The 6368-nt window shown below is 37.2% G+C and overlaps 1 long non-coding RNA gene across 1 annotated transcript; it reads left to right on the top strand.

Annotated features, from left to right (window-relative positions):
* Window positions 1-3017: 3017 nt before the first annotated feature.
* LOC121420805 lies at window positions 3018-4412 on the top strand. Its single transcript, XR_005970836.1, has 2 exons — window positions 3018-3187; window positions 4151-4412. It is a non-coding gene; the product is annotated as an uncharacterized LOC121420805 (long non-coding RNA).
* The last annotated feature ends 1956 nt before the right edge of the window (window positions 4413-6368 follow it).

Here is a 6368-nt window from a genome sequence, read left to right on the forward strand (position 1 = left end):
GATAGTCATAACAGTCAATAATTAGATTTATTCTTATAAAATGAAGTAAATATGTTATAACATCATTAGCCATTTTTATATAATGCGAAACAGCAACAGCTGCGTTAAGATCTATTTTTGCATCCTCTGATTTGGAACTAAGATATCTGGAAATATCAACGAGAGAAATAACCATCCGTTTTCAATAATCAGGATATTAGTATTCTTATATCAACCTTTTTAAGATTTGGAGATAATTTTTCATATATTGCTGATTAATTCCATTTTTGGAATGTTTATTTACTATTTGGATCAATATGTATGCTGAGAAAGCAACGCCACACCCTGAAGCGCACATTCCCCGAGGACCGAAACCCGTTTTCTTCCGGAAAGATAACATAAAAATGAGGACAAAAAACCAATTGCGGGTGAGGAAATCTATGTTAGTCTTGTGAAGGTTTTCAAAAGTGATGTTGTTGCTAGAATTCAACAGATTCGACGTCTTTGGCGGATCTATTTGACTTTCCATACCGACCGTGTTGAGCTGATATCGAATGGGTTACTGCTACGTGGGGCAAGCGTCCCTGCTTATGACGTGAACCCACTCACTCAGTCGAGAGATGAAAACCTTACAAGAGTTACCATTAACGATATACCCTTATCCGTTAGTGACGAAGTGATGAGAGCTAAACTACAGGAGATGAAGTATATGAGTTGCATGGCGAAATAAATCGCCAAAAACTGAGAGTAACTGGTCAGTTAACTAACTGCTTGAACGGTGATCGTGTTATCCACATTTCTCCACCATCGCAACCTCTTCCCAGGAAACTTGTTTTTGGGAACACATTTATGGCTCGCATTTACCATTCCGGACAACCTGAGAATGCCAGTGGCGCCCATGCAACCTGTTCCAGGAACCTAGCAACGTTCAACGCTTCTTCGTTTCAATCGCAAACGCACATGCCTACTTCGAGCGAGGGAATCAACGTAGAGGATGAAATATCTCGATCAACCAACAAGACACGACAAACTCGTCTTGCTGAATTCGTATCGAAACTGGTACAACAGCCATCGCAGACGCAGAATACCAATGTCGACACTGCAACAGCCGTAGCTTTAGATCTCTGATCACCAAGAAGAACAGGATCAGCGTCACGCCCTAAAGAAGGTTCATCCGCTTACGCTTCAGACGGAGCGATGCACTACGCAAACTACGCGTAACAACATCCGCGATTTCGATGATCAAGTGAAAGCATCGGAGAACGAAGCTGAATACAATCGAAGTGAAAGCGATGTAGATGATGACACATTCATGTCACCCGAGACTCCCCCGAGATCGTCGACGAATAAAGCAATAAAGCCTGTGAAACGGAAGAAGAAAGCTACAAAGAAAAAGAAATAAAATTTCCACAACGATGTGAGTATAAACAAAGAGAAATCAACATGGAAACCTATATAAACGAAGGACAAAATAATTATGAAAAAGAAAGAACTAGGAACTTGGGTAAACATGATCATGCACATTTTATAACATTGAATGTAAGAGGGATACGTGATTCAATGAAGAGAAAAAAAATTATTTCTTTGGCTCCATCGTCAAAAGTGCGACATTGCTTTGTTGCAGGAAACTTTCTTGTCACAAAACATAGAAAATACAGTTTTGAAAGAATGGAAAGGTACATGTCTATTTGATCATGGGACAAATCATTCCAAAGGTGTAGCAATTTTTGTTAAAGAAAGATTACCTTTAACTGTCATCGACACATATTACAAAGGTGATGGTCGGTCAGTTGCTGTTAGATTGTTATATCTAGATCGCTCTTATTTGTGTTTAAATGTATATGCACCTGCTAAAAATACAGAGAAAGAGCATTTTTACTTGTCATTATGTAATTGGGTACAAAATATTAAAAAACAAAATGACGTTATAATTGCGTGTGGAGATTGGAACTGTGTTCAAAACAAAAGTAAGGACACGAGTGGAGTTTCATACGCTTATTTACCAAAACAAAACTTTGTCAAATTTCGAAAAGAGAATTACTTAGTAGATGTATGGAGAAGAATGTTTCCAGAGAGGAGACAGTATACATGGAGACAACTATCACTTAACATTCATTCAAGATTAGATTATTTGCTCATGTCAAAAGAACACTTCCCATTTACACATTCCATAGATATTAAACCTGTGTTAAAATGTGACCATAATGCAGTGTCAATGAAACTTAATATCTTAATACATGACAGGGAAAAGGTTGTTGGAAACTGAACAACTCATTGCTCAATGAAGAATCGTTTAAAGAGCATATTAAGCGTATTATTCACAAGGTTTAGATAGATGTCAATAATAGATATGATAAACAACTTAAATGGGAAATGTGTAAAATTCAAATAAAAGAATGTAGTATGAAATATGCAGTTGAAAAAGAAATATTGTTCATATTGAAAATGAATATGAGAGTTTACGTAAGAATACACATGTCTTGAGTGTAGAAGATATAGATAAAATGAAAAAGATAAGACAAAAGATAGACAAATGGTATGAATATCAGTGCAAAGGTGCTTTTGTGAGATCTCGGGCAAAGTGGCTTGAATCTGGTGAAAAGTCATCAAAATATTTTCTTCAACTTGAAAAAGCAAAAGATAAAAGGAAAGAAATAGATTGTCTTCAGATTAAAGTATACACACAAAGAAAATTCACGAAAGTGATGATTATAGACAAATTATATATGAATGGAAAGGTCTTGTCTTTTTATACACAAATATGTCACTAAAAAGTCTTACAGATGTCGTGGAAATGCAAGAAATGAAATTAATAGAGACCCTTCTCAGCCCCCCAGCCGCCCCCAGGCAGACATTCATGCGATCGAAAATAGTCGAGAATAATGACGTCACATGATCGACTTTACACTATCTCTCTGTGCATAATACACTGATGCACCTTCCTGGTCTCTATTTTTCTTCGAATTTACCGTTTTCTTCATGTGTTGTGATATCCGATTTCGACATCTTCAGACTATAAGAGAACCAGAGCCCAGAACTGTGTTACTTTGTCCATTTTTTTATTGAATTGTGAACTGGAAAGACCGATTTTGTCCACTCGACAGTCTTCGTTGTGTTGCTCTGAATATTGAAAAACTCCAAGCTGTATACGGTCCCATTCACTTGCTGCCGATGCAGGTTACGCTGTTTGATCCAGTCAAAAGTCAAGGTAAGCATGTTTGGAAACTGTAGTCTGTACTTGTTCTGACGATGCATTCAGGTCAGATGACAGATACAGATCTGATATAATTTTAGAATCATGCATTTTGACATGACTACTATTAAAATTAAAAAGTCTTTATTTTAGAAATAATGTTTTTGCACAATTCCAGCAGATTTTTCTTCACAAAGACTTCAGAAGTTCAGTCAGATTTCTAAATAAACTGGTCAGGACTCAGGCGATTAAATTATTTAGGAGCACTGGCATGGACCATGGCTGAAAATATGCTGTTTCAGAGGAATGTTTGGCATTATCGTAGTTTTTGTCACCAGTCCATTCACTGCCGTTTATTTCGTCAACGGCGATGATCCACTCCCATTGACTTTGTACACAACGAACGCACAAACACCAAATTTCACGATAAAGGCCGAATGTTTTCACGATAAGGCCAAATGTTTAAGTTTTTATTATACACAGGTCTAGTACCCAATGCGTTTATGCTCAGGAGGGCCCTGTATCGTATACATCCAGATACACAGAATTATATCACCATAATGCCGATGTCATGAAGCAAGACAAATTTTCAGCAGTGGTTACCCTGATCATGCTGATTCCTGGCCAAAACTAGAGTCTGGTGTTTCTTTCTGATTAGAGTGCTTCTACATAATGAATGCGTAGTGCCTTCAACATAAAACAATGAAGATAAATGCACTCTTTGTAATGATACAGAGTACCGTACCTCAAGTGATTCACTACCGCTAAGCGGTAAGTAGAGTGGGGCCTACACAAACATCACTTGAGCGTTGAGGTAGAGCACCAGTGTTCTGAGTGGAATTTTTCAGGTGTCTAAACCTACTATTATTTGTTGTTGACCGGGAATTACATGCCACCGCACGTCATCAATCATCAAGATAATGAAATTCATACTTTGATTTGATTATTTCTTTATTTTTTTCTCTCTTCTACACACAGATCTGCACACTTGCTGACTTTGGTGACTTCTGGTCTCTGCTCGCTACTTCAATCTGGGAGATTCCATCATGTCATCTCACTGATTTGGATATAACCATTTTTTTCACTCTTTCCAGGAGCTACGGTGCAAGTTTTGGACTGATAATGATGCAACAGAAAATTGATCTGTATCGATCTTGGAAACAATTTTGAGCACAGTTTTGGAGAGAACTAAAAAAATTGACTTGGACAGGAATACAGCTTGTCGAAAATAAGAACACACAACTTAAAACGAAAAAACAATTTTAATGTTATTAAGGCATTTTGCAAGAAATTTTCTAATCAATCATACGTCCCAAATCAAGGGTAAGTCCTTTGATTAAAGACAAACATGTGTAGTTGAACTGCTATTGCAACTCCCGGGGGGGGGGGGCACTCAGTATATAATGCATAGTGGGTATGTGCCGCGGAGGGGACCCCCATTTTTACACTCAAATTTCCGTTCCAAGGCATAGCATTTTTGAATTGTTGAGAAAAAGAAGAATGCCGCTCCAAGGCATAGCATTTTCTTCTTATCGAGAAAAAAGAAGAGAGAAATCCGCTCCAAAGCTTCGCATATTTTTCGTTACGCGGCTCCAATCGCGTTGAATGAGCTGCAATTTTGGTGAAAAGCGGCCACAGAGCTCCCCGGCGGAGGCCGCGCTAGCTGCATCATGCACGCATGACTGTTCCGTAGGGATGCATACGCGCTCTCACGCTGGCGATCCGTTCCAAGGACCCCCGTTTTCACAAACATTTGTCGTTCCGAAGCCCGTTCCGATGACCCTCCTTTTTACAATAAGCCCGCTCCAAGGCCCCCGTTTTTTGTCTCGCCCGCGGCACACCCCCACTGCTTTTTTGGTCGAGTGCCCCCCCCCCGGGTTGCAACTCGACCTTATTACGCTTGAATTTGAATTTAAGACTTACGCTTGATTTGCAAATATATTTACATGACATGTAGATTAGATATTTAATTTTCTAATTATTTTCTGAAAAATTTTCGGAGGGATTTTAATTCCTCCAAATAACATTTAGAGTTACAGTTCCGTATATGTAACCTATTGTGTTCGGATGAAGAAATTCCTATACTCAAATCTGCAAAGAATTAAAAAACAAAATGCCACAAAAAAATTAGAAACGAATGTGATGTGAGTGACAACACTAATTTGCATATCATTGTTTTGTGACTGTTTTGAGTAAAAACAGCAAGGGAAATTACTCTATTCAAATAATTTTTAGTTGATGTGGACTTGACTTTTAACTCATCCTGTACCCCTCCTATCCCAAATAAGAGTAGAATCGAATCAAGAACTTGAAAATCAAAAGCAGCAATTAAGTAAGATTTGATAAATACAGGTCTGAATAGGATTTCACAAGAAAAAAAAGAGAGAAAAAGCTGGGGGGCGATTCCACACTAGAACTTCAAAAATATCATAAATTTCAACATGCTTTCAATAAGTCATAAGTAGTGTAATATTTTACTATGATACCTAAATTTTATGAAAATTATGAGTTTTAACCAAAAGTGAAGACAGATATAGTTTTTTGGGGGAGAACAATGGAATTTTAAATTTTCAATAATTTTGCTCATTGAATAGTCAAGTACAAATTCCACCTGAAACAATTATTTGCAAAGCAAGAGAAGATTGAAAATATTGCAGGTCAATAGAATAATATATCATTGATGGTTCCAAATAATATCTACAACATTTTCATGATCCATAATAGGGGCAGCCCTGATTTTTCCGAACCTATTTTTGGCAATGTCCCGTACGACACATGACAATGCAAAAGTTTTTCCTACAATTTTATTTTTGATGATGCAATTTCATAAAATGAGTTTCTCTTTGTTTGACCCATGGGTGATCGATTTATCCCATAAGGATCTAATTACTGCCCTTCATTTTTCAATTATTGTCCTATTAAAAAATGTCCCGTACGACACACGCTGTGTCGTACGGGACATGTCCCGTACGACACACAATATAATAATGCATCTAATTGCAGGATTTGGATTCAGAAACCATAAATAGTAGGCATATTTAAATTCATTTAATTGATTTAACATAAAGTGAACTGAAAAAGTACTTTGTTTATCTCCATAGAACATGAAATAGGTGATTCTAAACATTTTTATTAATTTCATGTAGGCTTATTCTTTTGTGAATCCCTTCAGCTAAACTGGTGATTTTCACTGATC

Source organism: Lytechinus variegatus, chromosome 8 (genome assembly GCF_018143015.1).
Source record: "Lytechinus variegatus isolate NC3 chromosome 8, Lvar_3.0, whole genome shotgun sequence".
Lineage (NCBI taxonomy): Eukaryota > Metazoa > Echinodermata > Echinoidea > Temnopleuroida > Toxopneustidae > Lytechinus > Lytechinus variegatus.